The sequence below is a fragment of the Furipterus horrens genome, unplaced genomic scaffold, assembly GCF_987537825.1.
Source record: "Furipterus horrens unplaced genomic scaffold, mFurHor1.1.pri manual_scaffold_6, whole genome shotgun sequence".
NCBI lineage: Eukaryota > Metazoa > Chordata > Mammalia > Chiroptera > Furipteridae > Furipterus > Furipterus horrens.
In genome coordinates, this window is record NW_028327176.1 from 141,243,257 (window position 1) to 141,256,173 (window position 12,917).

Sequence of the window (12,917 nt, forward strand, 5' to 3'; positions counted from 1 at the left end):
GTCCAATGTGCTCATTCTATCTTACAGTTACAAACTGCTTCACATTATGATTTAACAACTATTAACCAAACTTCCTGAAGAAGTTAGAAGTTAGAAGTTTAAGAAGTTAGAAGCTTCTTAAGAACAGGAACTACATAGCAAAAACCTTTATTCCCTTTCCTTGCCACCCAGGCTAATACTAAGTATAAGATATTTTCTTAAAAAAAAAAAAGAGAGAGAGAGAGAGAGGTTCTTGAATTGAATTAAAATGTAATATAACCTACTTAATCTAATTTTATGCACTATGGTAACTCAATAAATTCTTGATTATTGGCCAGCCATATAGAAATGTCTCTATCTAGGTAGACTCATGATCCCTGTAGACTATTTGCCCCTCTACAGAAGCACCCAGTACAGGAGGAACGGTGTTGTTTGATGAAGCAAAAGAGTGACAACAGGTGCCCTGGCTATGCTGCCAGTAGGCAGATTCCCCTTTGCTATTGCTGGGAGCAAAGTCCAAGGAAAGAAGCTCAGAAGCCCCAGTCTTGCTAGGCAGAAGACTGAGCCCTTGTTTGAAGACCCCATTTAACTTACTCTTCATTGCATAGTCCAGTCCCCCAAAATTTTCAGCTTCATCTCAGACCTGGTACTGACAATCATTTTTCTAACCCTGGCAAGTATTCTAAAAATATTTATTCATTACACAACTGGGTATCACAAACCTCTTTTGTACAAAGCATTGTGATTGACATTGGAGACAAAACAGAATAGAGAACGCAGATAACAAGCAAGTAGCAAAGCAATATATCATTTAACCCTTGTGATTCTACAGTAGACCAGAACAGAGTGGTCTGATAAAGGATTCTGGGAATGTGGGGGATAGATCTTAGATTCAATAAGCAGAAAAGATATCTTCAAGAGGAAACATACACATTGAGACAGAAAGATGAGAAGAGCTAGTCATGCAAACAGCTGGGTAAAAGAAACAACAAATGCAAAGGTATTGAGGTAAATGACAAACAGGGTGGTTTGGCAATTGAACCAAGAAGATCAAGAGAGTTTAATGTGGCTCAAGAGATCATGGAGGAAAGGGAGGAGATAAGAGAGGAAGTGACAATGTTATGCCATATTGTGCATGATCTTATCAGCCATGATAATCAATTGGAATTCTCTTTTAAGTGCTTTGAAAGCCCCTGAAATGTTTAGTTATGATTTTGGGTGATAATATAGAGATTGGGTGAGTGAATGAATGAACCTGCTTCATCTTCAGGAGCAAAAGTATTTAAAAGGGAAGGAATTATATATTGTTATTAGGTATTTGTTTTTCTTAAATAAACACTATTTCCTCTCTTTCTTTTGGATTACAAGAGTGGCATATTTGATTGAGACTTTGCAGCTGCCTCAAAGTGCTCTCCACATTCACTTCTTAGAGAGAGCAACAACATTAACTGGAAGCCTCCCCTGACCCCTTCAGGCAGAATCGGGTCTTCCGTCCTCTGTGTTCCTGCACAGTTCAGCACATTCCTCTAAGTAACAGTTATCACTTTGAATTATAAGTAAGTATCTTTACAGACTGTGAGCACAATAAAAGCATCTCTATAAATGCACTTCCTAGCACAGTGCCCCCCACACAGTCGGCCCTCAGTAATGCTTTCTGAATGAGAGAAAGAAAAAGAAATAGAAGATATAGGTCTTCTTAAGTAAATGCAGAGTCAGGACCAAGTTTCTATACTAATTCATACTAAAAGAAGATTAATTTACTGTCTCTAACCAGCTCCTCTGACTTGATTATGTTATTGGAGTCCTGAGGTTCTCTACAAATATTATTATTTATACGGCATGTAAATTAAGATAACTCTTAAAAATCTGAGAGGTTTAAATTTCCATTTTATAATACAGGTCTTCTCAATTAATTCAAAGTTCCATTTTGTAAATAATAGCCTGAGAAGTACCAATGGTTTCAATTGAGCATTCTATTCTGTGTCAATGCTAATACTGACCTGTATATACCCACAGTGTGGTCTTTGATCCTCCTATCCATGGGAAGTGGGCAGAACAAGCATACTTATTCCTGCCTCATAAGTAAAAATATAAGCCCTAGTGAAAAGAAAATTCATTTTTGATTACACAACTTATATGTGGAGAAACCAAAGGTACTGAAATCTTATTCCTAAAACTCTTTTCTTTCTCTTATACCACAATCTCTGGATCAATGGCTCTCAAAGTGTGGTTCTCAACTAGCAGCAGCAGCTTCATGTGGGAATGTGTTACAAATGCAAATTCTGAAGCCCCACTCCAGACCTATTGAATCAAAATCTGAGGGATACACTGACAGGGAGCGGGGTAGAGGGAAGCAGAGTAAGGGAGAGTCAGCAATGTTTTAACAAGCCCTCCAAGTGATTCTAATGCACACTTACTAAAACCACTGCTCTGGATAATTGGATTAAAATTAATAATAACATAAAATTGGTTCAAGCTATATACAGTTTATTTTATGTAGTACAAAATTGTCTGCTTAAACTAAAGTTAAAATCCTACATGAAAATTTGGACATATTCATTACCGATTCATTATTCATTATTGTTACATTGTTGTGTAAGGATGTAAAATTTTTGCTTTATTTAATATTATTAAGCATTTGTCACAACTTCCCAATTATAGCTCTGCTCAAATGAAGTAATCATAATAAGTAAAAAATTGTACTTGTAAGAATTCTGGTCAAGATGGAGGTGTAAGTAGACACACTTTGCCTCCTCGTGAAACCATGTAAAGAATTACAACCAGATCTCAAAAACAAATAACAACCAGAAACATCAAAATATTGAGCTGTATGGAAGTCCGACAACCAAGGATATAAAGAAGCCACATCTATCCAGACAGGTAGGAGGGGCAGAGTTGCAGAGATGGGGCAGAGAAGTAGTGTAGCTTGGACAAGTAGTGGTGGCACAACAGATGGTCCCATATTCACATGTGATTGATAAAAATCAGGAGGGATACCCTATGAGCAGGCAAATCCCAGCCCCAGGCCAGACTGCATAGCCCAGAGTTTCAGCACCAGAAAATAAACCCCTATTATCTCTGGCTATAAAAACCAGTGGGGGTTGGGGCAGCAGAAGAAACTTCCAGGTTTCACTGCGTAAAGGTCCTGCATCCAAATCACAGGAATCCCAGAAGGAGAAGAAGAACAAGAAATTGAAAACTTATTTGGAAAAAAAAAAGAAAGAAAGAAAACTTTCCTAATTTGACAAAGGGAATAGATATACAAGTCCAGGAAGCACAGAGAGTACCAAATAAGTTGGATCCAAAGAGAACCACACCAAGACACATCATAATTAAAATGTCAAAGGTTAAAGATAAAGAGAGAATCTTAAAAGCAAGAGAAAAGCTCCTTTGTAGGTAAACAAAGGAGTTCCCATAAAGCTATCAGCTGATTTCTCAAAAGACACTTTCCAGGCAAGAAGTATTAAAAGGGATGAAAAGCAAGGACCTACAGCCAAGATTACTCTATCCAGTGAAGTTGTCATTTAGAATGGAAGGGCAGCTAAAGTGTTTCCCAGAAAAGGTAAAACTAAAGGAGTTTATAATCACCAAGCCATTACTAATAAAATGTTAAAAGGACTTATTTAAGAAAAAGAAAATAAAAATGATGGACATTAAAATGACAACAAGCTCACAACTATCAACAACTGAATCTAAAAAATGAAACCAACAAAAACAAGCTAGCAAAAATCCAGAACAGGAATAGAATCACAGGTGTGGAAATCATTTGGAGGCTTATCAGCTGGGGGAGGGATGGGGGAGAATGGGGGAAATGGTGCAGGGATTAAGAAGCAAAATTGGTAAGAACAAAACAGACAGGGGGGATGTTAAGAATAATATAGAAAATGGAGAAGCTAAAGAACTTATCTGCAAGACCCATGGACATGAACTAAGTGGGGGGAGGATTGCTTAAGAGTCAGGGGGTAAAAGATAGAGGGGACAAAGCGGGGAAAAGAGGGACTACTTTAATAGCATAATCAATAAAATATACTTAAAATAATTGCACTTGCATTTAATTGATCCCATCAACATGAATATCATCTTTAATGCATACAACTTGATCATCATACTTATAAGGACAGAAGGATATAGCAAACTTTATACTGTAAAGCCCAATTCAGGAAGAGATATTTGTTTGTTTAAAAGTGAAATAAATGGAGAAGGGTAATGCAATTTTCCTTCAATAAAACTAAAGAAACCTTTGCTTAAGAAATTCATCCAAAAATAAAAAATAAAACTTGACAGCTTTCTCCTAAAGAAGTCTGCTTAGTGTTTTGAAGATGACTAAGTCCCTGAATGATCCCTGAATTATAACCTTCAAGCAACTGAGAGCTAATCAAAGGTCTATGAAAGTGTCTCAAAAAGATTCTACTTAGAGATATAAGCAATATGTGCTCCCAACATATACAGCAGGATAAGCCACTGAAATTGTGTAAGAAGAGGAGCAAATATTCTTCCACTGATTTTTAGTTATCAAATATTCTTAATTGATCGAAAAGTGTTTAAAGGTGGTATGTTAATAATCTTGGTTTTATATTTTTAAATGAGTCAGCACTTCAGTATGGTTGCACAGTAGCTGGTCTAAGTTGAGAATTCATGGTTTTCATTCTGAACCTTTACTAACTACTCTTTTAAAAGTGATTCAGGTGAGCTACTCAGAGAGGAAAAGGGATTAGCATCAAATGTAAAGACAACTTACAATATTTTGGATCTGAGAATCCAAGCTAAACATTATGGGCCTTTCACATTTCTACCTTTGAACATTTAGCTCTTAAATGGTTTCCTTTTTTTCCCCTGTCTCTTCTTCCTCTCCCCTGATTAAATACAAAGGATTTCAATGAGCTGTTAATACTCCTTTATTAACTTGCACAGATTCTACAGTCTCTAAATCATTTTCATAGAGGCACATTGCATTCTGGGATAGGTTATCAATTTTGTGTCCCAATGACAGTCTTCTTCTCCATTTACATTATTTACTCTCTTCCCCAGGGGAATGGAGCCTAACCATAAAGAGGAAAGGTATTTGGGGAAAGTGTTGAAAAGATTTCAGTACTGATAAGCATAAAGATTTAGGATAAAATAAAGATATGAAATTACCTATAGCCTCAGCCATTGACACAATACCCAGGATGAAGTTAGCCATCAACTAAAGTTTGAATGGGGGAAAAAATTAATATGTGCATCTTTTATTGATGATATACTTCTGTGTACCTGGCCCTTTCGAAGCAGTTGACCAACATTCTATCTAATTTAACCTTTACAACAATGCTTCCTAGATAGGGCAGCATCATTCTCATTGCATAGCTGGAAACTGAAACTCAGAATGAGGTTGTGCAATAACAATTATTACAGGACCTTGTGGAAGATGTTTCAAATCCAGGTCTTCCTCACCTCATGTCTGGGCCCCTTTTACTACACCACAAAGAACAAAGGAATCTTTCTTTTTTCATTCTGGTTTCCAATGACAGTTGAGAGTACTGAGTCTCTGGGGCTCCTTTACTCATAGCAGAGTGATTCGGAGGGGGCTATTCACTCATGAAATGTCTCTTGGACAGTCCTGGTGAAAACTATGGTATTGCTGGCACGAAGCCTCTTTTTTCAGTTAGAGCCTTACTTCCTAGACACTATCTTGCAGATCACTTACTTGAGATGAGACCCAAAGAACCCAGCTTCATTTTAGATTGAGTGTAATAATCACTCAGTTTCCATACAGAGGAAGGGTTGGGAAAGCCGGAGTTCTGAGAAGGGTGGCTGGCATTCGGCTGGAGCAAACAGAGGCCAGGGGAATGAGTGTGGATGCACCAAACCCAAACTTTACCTACTTTGACATTTTTGCTACAGTTTAACAGTAATGATATTTGCAAGACCAGACTCAAAAATTCTCACAATATCTAACCAAAGGTATAAGAGAACTTTCCTGGTAATCAACAAGTTTCAAGTGTATAAAGGTGACAATGCATCAAGAGAATTATACAAGAGAAGAGAATAAATTTTCTTTTTAAATATTTTGTCTAGATATTTTATATTTATTAAATAAAAATTAAATAAAGCCTAACCTGAGCTAATTTTAATCAGGGTAATACTATACTCATTTTGCTCACATCAGCAGGATAGAACTTCCCAGAGAAGAAGAAATGTTCATCTATCAAACAGCAGATATTTTTTTCAAGTCACAGAACTATTAAACCTTCCTTTGGAATACTATTGTCTTCTAGGGGAAAAATACTTCTATGGTACTAAAATGACAAGTCCAAAGAAGAGAGTGCCACAATTAATTTATTCCTTTAACAAATGTTTATTGAACACTTCTTATGTGATAGGCAGTGAAGAAAATAAAAAGATGAATCAGGCCAACTTCTCCAATAGTCTATTTGAGGAGACACATGCATAAACAATTGTAAAACAATTCAACAGGGGCTGTAATAAAGGTTTGTATGAGGTCCCACTGGAACATACGGGAGGGAGTTGTGCATTTAGCCTATCTCAAGAAAAATTTAAGAGAAAGAACATTTAAACTGCTTCTTGAAGGTAACAAGCCCAGGCACAAATCTTCAGAAGCAAGACAATGGGGGGCTGTTTGGGGAACAGTGTACAATTCCATATATAGTATTCTCTCACTTATCACAGGTATTAAGATCTAGACCCCGCCCCATGACAGGTGAAAATCTGTGAAGTAGGAACCTTACATTTATTTTAGTATTTATATATATTTTTAAGACTTTATAAACCCTTCCCACACACTTATAAACCATTCCCAGTCCCTTATTAACCTTTCCCACTCTTTTATAAACATTATTTATGTTCTTAAACATATTCTACATTCTTAAACCTATGTAACTTTAACAACATATGTATACAGTACTGCAAAATCCCACAATATAGTGAAAAATATGCAATAATTAAATATAATATTTTTTTTAAATCCCACGATACAGTGAGGCCACGAAAAGTGAACCGTGATATAGAGAGGGACTACTGTACGCATGAAGGAAGACTTTTTTATTTACTTAACATTATTTAGCTAATGTTTACTCTTCCAAGTGTCATGTATTAGCTCATTTAATCTTCAAAATGCCTTTCAAAATAATACAAATTTTACAGATGAGAAAGCTATTGTTTAGATAAGGTAAATAAAATGCACACTGTTTCATATGGGCAAAACTAAAGTACACACACAAAGAGCCATATTCTAACACAGTTTTTGTTTTCTTTTTTTTTTTACACAGTTTTTTTTAATTGAGATACAATTGACATATAATATTGTATAAGTTTAAGATATACTACATGTTAATTTGATAATTTATATATTGCTATATGATTACCAGTGTAGCATTAGCTAACACCTCTACCAGGTCACATAATTACCATTTCTTTTTTGTGGTAGAAATAATAAAGATCTAGCCTCTTAGCAACTTTGAATTTTATAATGCAGTATTGTTAGCTATAAACACTATGCTGCAGCTTAGGTTTTAATCATTACACAGCACTGCCCCCAAGGATGGAAAGATAAGTTGTAAAGGGCTATGTATGTCCTGCAATAGAGTTTGAACTTGATAGAGTGCAACCATCAAAGGTTGTAAGGCAAAGAAATAAATAACACAATTAGATTCAGATTATGGAGATGTCACTCTAGTGGCAGCATAAATGATGAGTTGGAGACCAAGGAAACTGAAGGCAAGAAGACCTGTTATTTTGTTTCAAAAGCACAGGCAAGAGATGATGAGAATTTTAATCACAACAGTGGGTCTTCACAGGAAGACATAGAATGAAAATGTATTTAGCGATAACATTAATAGGAATTGGTGACCTCAGAAATGGAAAAGTGGAGAGTGAGGTGGAGATCAGAGTCTAGGATGACAGAGTTTCTAAACTGAGTCAGTAGGAATATGGTGAGTCCCTTGACCAAGAAGTAACAAAAATAGAAATGTGAGAAAAGGAAGTCTGGGTAAGGATGTCAGTAAATTCCCTTCGGGACATACTGAGTCTGAGGTACTCTTAGGAATACAGTTCAGGTATTGATGAGAGGTAAAGTCTAAAGATACAGATTTGTTTGTTATTGTCATGGGCACAATTGAAGCCATGGAAGTAAGATGATAAATTTCATGCAGAGGTAGAATATCACCTAGTATGTAACAGTTAGGAATAAGAGCTGAGATGAGGAAGAGAAGTTCACAAACATTATTTTTTGGAGGGAGGGAGGGAAGGAGGGAGTGGGGACAGAGGAGGAAAAGGGGAATAAAGAAGAAAAATATAAGCAAAATAAAGAGTCTGACCACCTTAAATTTCCAAAGTATAATCTTACTCCTGATTGAGATTTGGCTTGTAATTTCCTCATATTTCATTTTTCTTCCAATTAATTTGAATGGTATATGAAATATGACTATTTTAATTGCTGAATAGTCACTATATTATTTTCAGTAACCAACAAAGAGATCTTACAGGGAGCATATTCTCCATTAAAGTCAATAATTTCATGATAGAATTTTTTTAATGTTCTTAAACATACATAGGTTTGTCACAAACCACAGGAAAAACCCAACAGCATTACAAAACAATCCTCTAAAACCACTTTTATGTAAGAAAAGTTTAGGTATTTTTTAACCTTCATTTTTCCATGAGAGCAAGTTCAGATCATTTATCAAATAGTACTGGTAAATATTTTTCAATGAACTGAAAATTGTACCAATTAAGTAGGCATTGACACTTAAAACAACTCTTAGCTTACAACTTGTTTTCATTAAATAAAAGAGAGATAAATATTTATTTTACTGATAAATAATTAATAATTAATCATTAAAAGTCATATTTTCTAATACAAAAATGATTGGGTTTTATTAGAAATACTTTTTCAAAGACATAAACATGAATGAATGTTGATGAGAATAGTTTAGATACTCTTAATACTATGACAAGATAAGCAGGACTTATACTTAGTATCCAAATCTATGCTTCTTGAACAAGTGTGCCTGAGTCCAGAAACTACAAAAGCAGGTGACTTCTCTAAGTATCACAGCCAGTACTGGGTACTTTGATCCCAAATGCATAATAGTGGTTTAAAAGCCAGACCCATGGAACCATAATGACAGTTCCCTTGGTTATCTTACTTATCTCTTTGGTTATGTTCTTCCACTAGTTAGATTTCAATAAAAATTAAAATTGTAAGCAATACAAATACCACAAGAGGTATTATTTTGCACTTGTTTTTTTGATAGGATAACAAAACTTAAGAGGCATACATTATCTATATGTGAATATGAATATTTCTCACATTGATTAAATAATTAATATGTTGCTCAAAATGTTGTGTCAATAAATTATGGTAAATGAGCTAATATTTTAAGTACCTGCTACTTAAAGGAATTCTATGTTCCTATAAAGTATAGAATTCTCTAATAAAATAATCGCCTCTTATGTGTGCTTATGGATTCCTACGCCAATTCTGTCATAAGTGAATCAATCCTGTTTATATTGTTAACTAACTTAAGTTTTTAAATACAAATAAAGCCACGGTGCCAATTCCATCAATTCAGATAGTAGGCAGTTTCTGAAGTTACAACAGGATGTAATCACTCATGTAACATGATCTGATTAAAGGATCATGGGATGCTGTGAGGAGAATAAAGGGTGGTTAAATTAAAGGAAAGTCCAGTTAGGAGGCCTCTATACTAATCTGGAAAAGATGACAATAGCCTGGGATGGAATCAGGTGGTGGAAATGAAGCAAATCAGACTGATTAGGATTTCTTTTTTTTATAGACAACTAGACATATTTACAGATAGGATGTGGGAAATCAAAGCAGTGAGTGGAAAATAATTGTATAGATGAGCTTCTGCTTCCTGCGATGGGGAAGACTTGATAAGATCAGGTTTGAGGCATGAGTTCTTTTGGCCACGTTAAGTTTGATATCCAAGTGGATGTTAATTTTCTCTGACATTAAGTACTGATGAAAATATGTGTCTTAAAGGGTTGTTGTGCAGAGTACAAATAATGCATTTAAGTCATCTAGCAGACTGGCTATCACACAACAGGTGCTTCATAGCAGTAGCTATCTTAATTAGTATTAGAAATGTACAGAGAGTGGGTAATGTTATTTGGGACTTAAAGTTAATATAAGTCAAAGATATTGATTCATATTTTAGGATCATCTTCACAGCTTATGTTCAAGGTAACAAACTTTTTGGACATGTACCATGATCCAGGTATTGTGCTAAGTACTAGAAATAGATATAAGAATAACAAAAACAGATTCCTCTCTTTCACAAAGTTCAGGGTACATTGTGGAAGAGAATGGAATGCTCAAAGGGAAAAACTTAGAGAAGAAAAAGAAACTTCAACTTCATGAGTTCTTTGTCAGACATGTAAGAAGGAAAAGGAGCCAACAGAGGAAACTAAGAAAGATGAGGCAGGACAGAACCAGAATAACATAACCTGGGTAAGTTCAGGGTTGCTGCCACCAGAGCAGAGGAATGTTTCAACAATGGAGAGATGATGGACGGCATTACCTGGAAACAAAGTTAAAGGTGAATCAGAGCTAAGAAAATGTCAGAAGATCACAGGTGACTTTCAACATTTGTATGCAAGTAGTGAGAAGATCAAAAGCTAGGTTGTCAAGGACCTAATGAGAAAGCAATAGATAGTATTGTCTGAGCTAAAAAGTTCATCCTAGCAGAAGTCTGACAGCATAAAGAAAGAAGGAAGAAAGTATTGTTCATATTGTAGGACCTAATGTTTCTCACTCAAGGCTTCAAGGACACAAATGAAAGATTTTCACCTATCTGGTCACAGGAGAGAAACTAAAAACTGAACAAAGATCTGGCCACAAAGTAACTAGAAGAACTAGTGACAGTTGTCTAATGTCTTTGCCAATGCTTCACTTTATTTACACAGGCTATATAGTTTATATAAGTATATCTAGACAAACATGTATCTATACAAACACACTTTTAAGGACCACTTTTCACCAATTCTCTTCACCTTATGAGAAAACTGGACCATGTAATATAAACTAATGGTTGTAGTTTCAAAAGGAACACCCTATTTCATGTTCTCATACTTGAGTTTCTCTTTCCTGATAATATATTGCAGTAATGTTTTATTGTGAATTCAACAGTACTGGTTCTTTATTCCTGGCTACAGTATTAACTGATGCGTGTCTCTAAACAAACAAGTAAGCCTTTGCAAGCTTCTATTTTCTTACTTCTAAAGATGGTTGGAAATCTCCCTATTGAAAAAGAATGTGACTGCCTCCTCCTTTTAGGTGACACTATGTAGATGGATCATTCCAAGACCCTAAAAATTAAGGAAAGCTCTGTTTTGAATGTTCAGTAAGCCTGATAACACTAGGTTTTAGAGATGGATATAAAATCAGACACTGTCAGCTTGATAGTCAAATCGATTGCTGAAACTGCTGGGTCACAGTAGGCACAGTAGAAACAGACAAAAAATATAAAGCCACACGGGTCACTGTGCAGGAGGATACACAGTTGAGCTCTCTACATCACTTAAAGGAAAAAATATAGATTGATGTTTATATTATTTATAACATGTCAAACTAATTGAGTAACATTCAATTTAACGTGCACAACTGGTTCATAAAGGTGTTTAGAGATATGACCATGTTCAGCTAAAGAGATAGCCATATGTATATTTCCATTACTTTTAAATGACCATATTAAATATTTTAACAAATAGTAGTACATAGTTAGTTGGGTACTTATTCTATGACAGGCATTGTTCTAAACACTTTACATGTATTAATTCAGTTCTCACAACAACCATGTCAGGTGAGTACTACTATAAGCCCCACCTTCTACTTAAGAAAGCAAGACACACAGCAGTTAAGTAACTTGCCAAAAGCTATACAGCAAGTAAACCAGACAGTATGGTTCATGTTCATTTACTTTGTCATCATTCTATACTCTCTGCTGCAAATAGTTGTTTACCATTTACTGTGTAATAAGTATTGTACTATGTACTGGGGATACAACAGTGAACAACACAGACAGGGTCCTTATTCCCATGGATTTTATAAAATCGTAGAAGATATAGAAAAGTAAGTGATCAAACTATAGCATTCTAAGTATTATCACAGAGGAGATTCAGTGTGCCCCAGCAGTACACAGTAAAAGCACAACTCAGATCTTTCTGGAGGACAGGGGAATATCATGGGAGGATTCTTTGAAGCAATAAACAAAAACTGAAAAATCAGGTAGGGTGTCACCAGGAAAATAAAAATTGGAGATGAGAGAATGAGCAGGAGGGGAGAAAGCAAGACAATGCCCACAGAGAGGAGAGTGCATGGATCATCTGCAGAACTGAAAAAGTACTTCTGCAGTTGGAGGAAAGAGAGACAAGAGATGGAGGTGAAATCAGATATGGACGGGAGCGAGATCACAAAGGGACATAGCACGTTTAAAAGTTTGCATTCTTCCATCAGTCAAAAAAGAGCCACTAAGTGGGCTCTTAGAAGTGGGGTCTCTTCATCATATTTGAAATGTATAAAGAACATTGGAGCTGCTGTGTGGAGCCTAGGGGATATTGAGAATAGCACAGGAAAGGGTGAAGCCAAAGAACTTACATGCATGACCCATGGACATGAAATAAAGGGGAAAGGATTTCTCAAGGGAAGAGGGTTACCAGATGAGGGGGGGGGAATGAAAAAATATTGGGACAGCTGTAACAGCATAATCAATAAAATATTGATTTTAAAAAAAAAAGAATCAATGGGGTATTGGATCAGAGAGGGTAAACAGAGCTGAATGGGAAAAGTACTAAAAACAAAAGAGATACCTCTGCCCTCCCCTCCTCTCCCTTGCTCTTCTCTCCTCTCCAGTAGAAATCATTCTCCTAGTCACAACAGGGATATGAGGGTTGTTCAGTCTGACTACTATAGCAGCCTT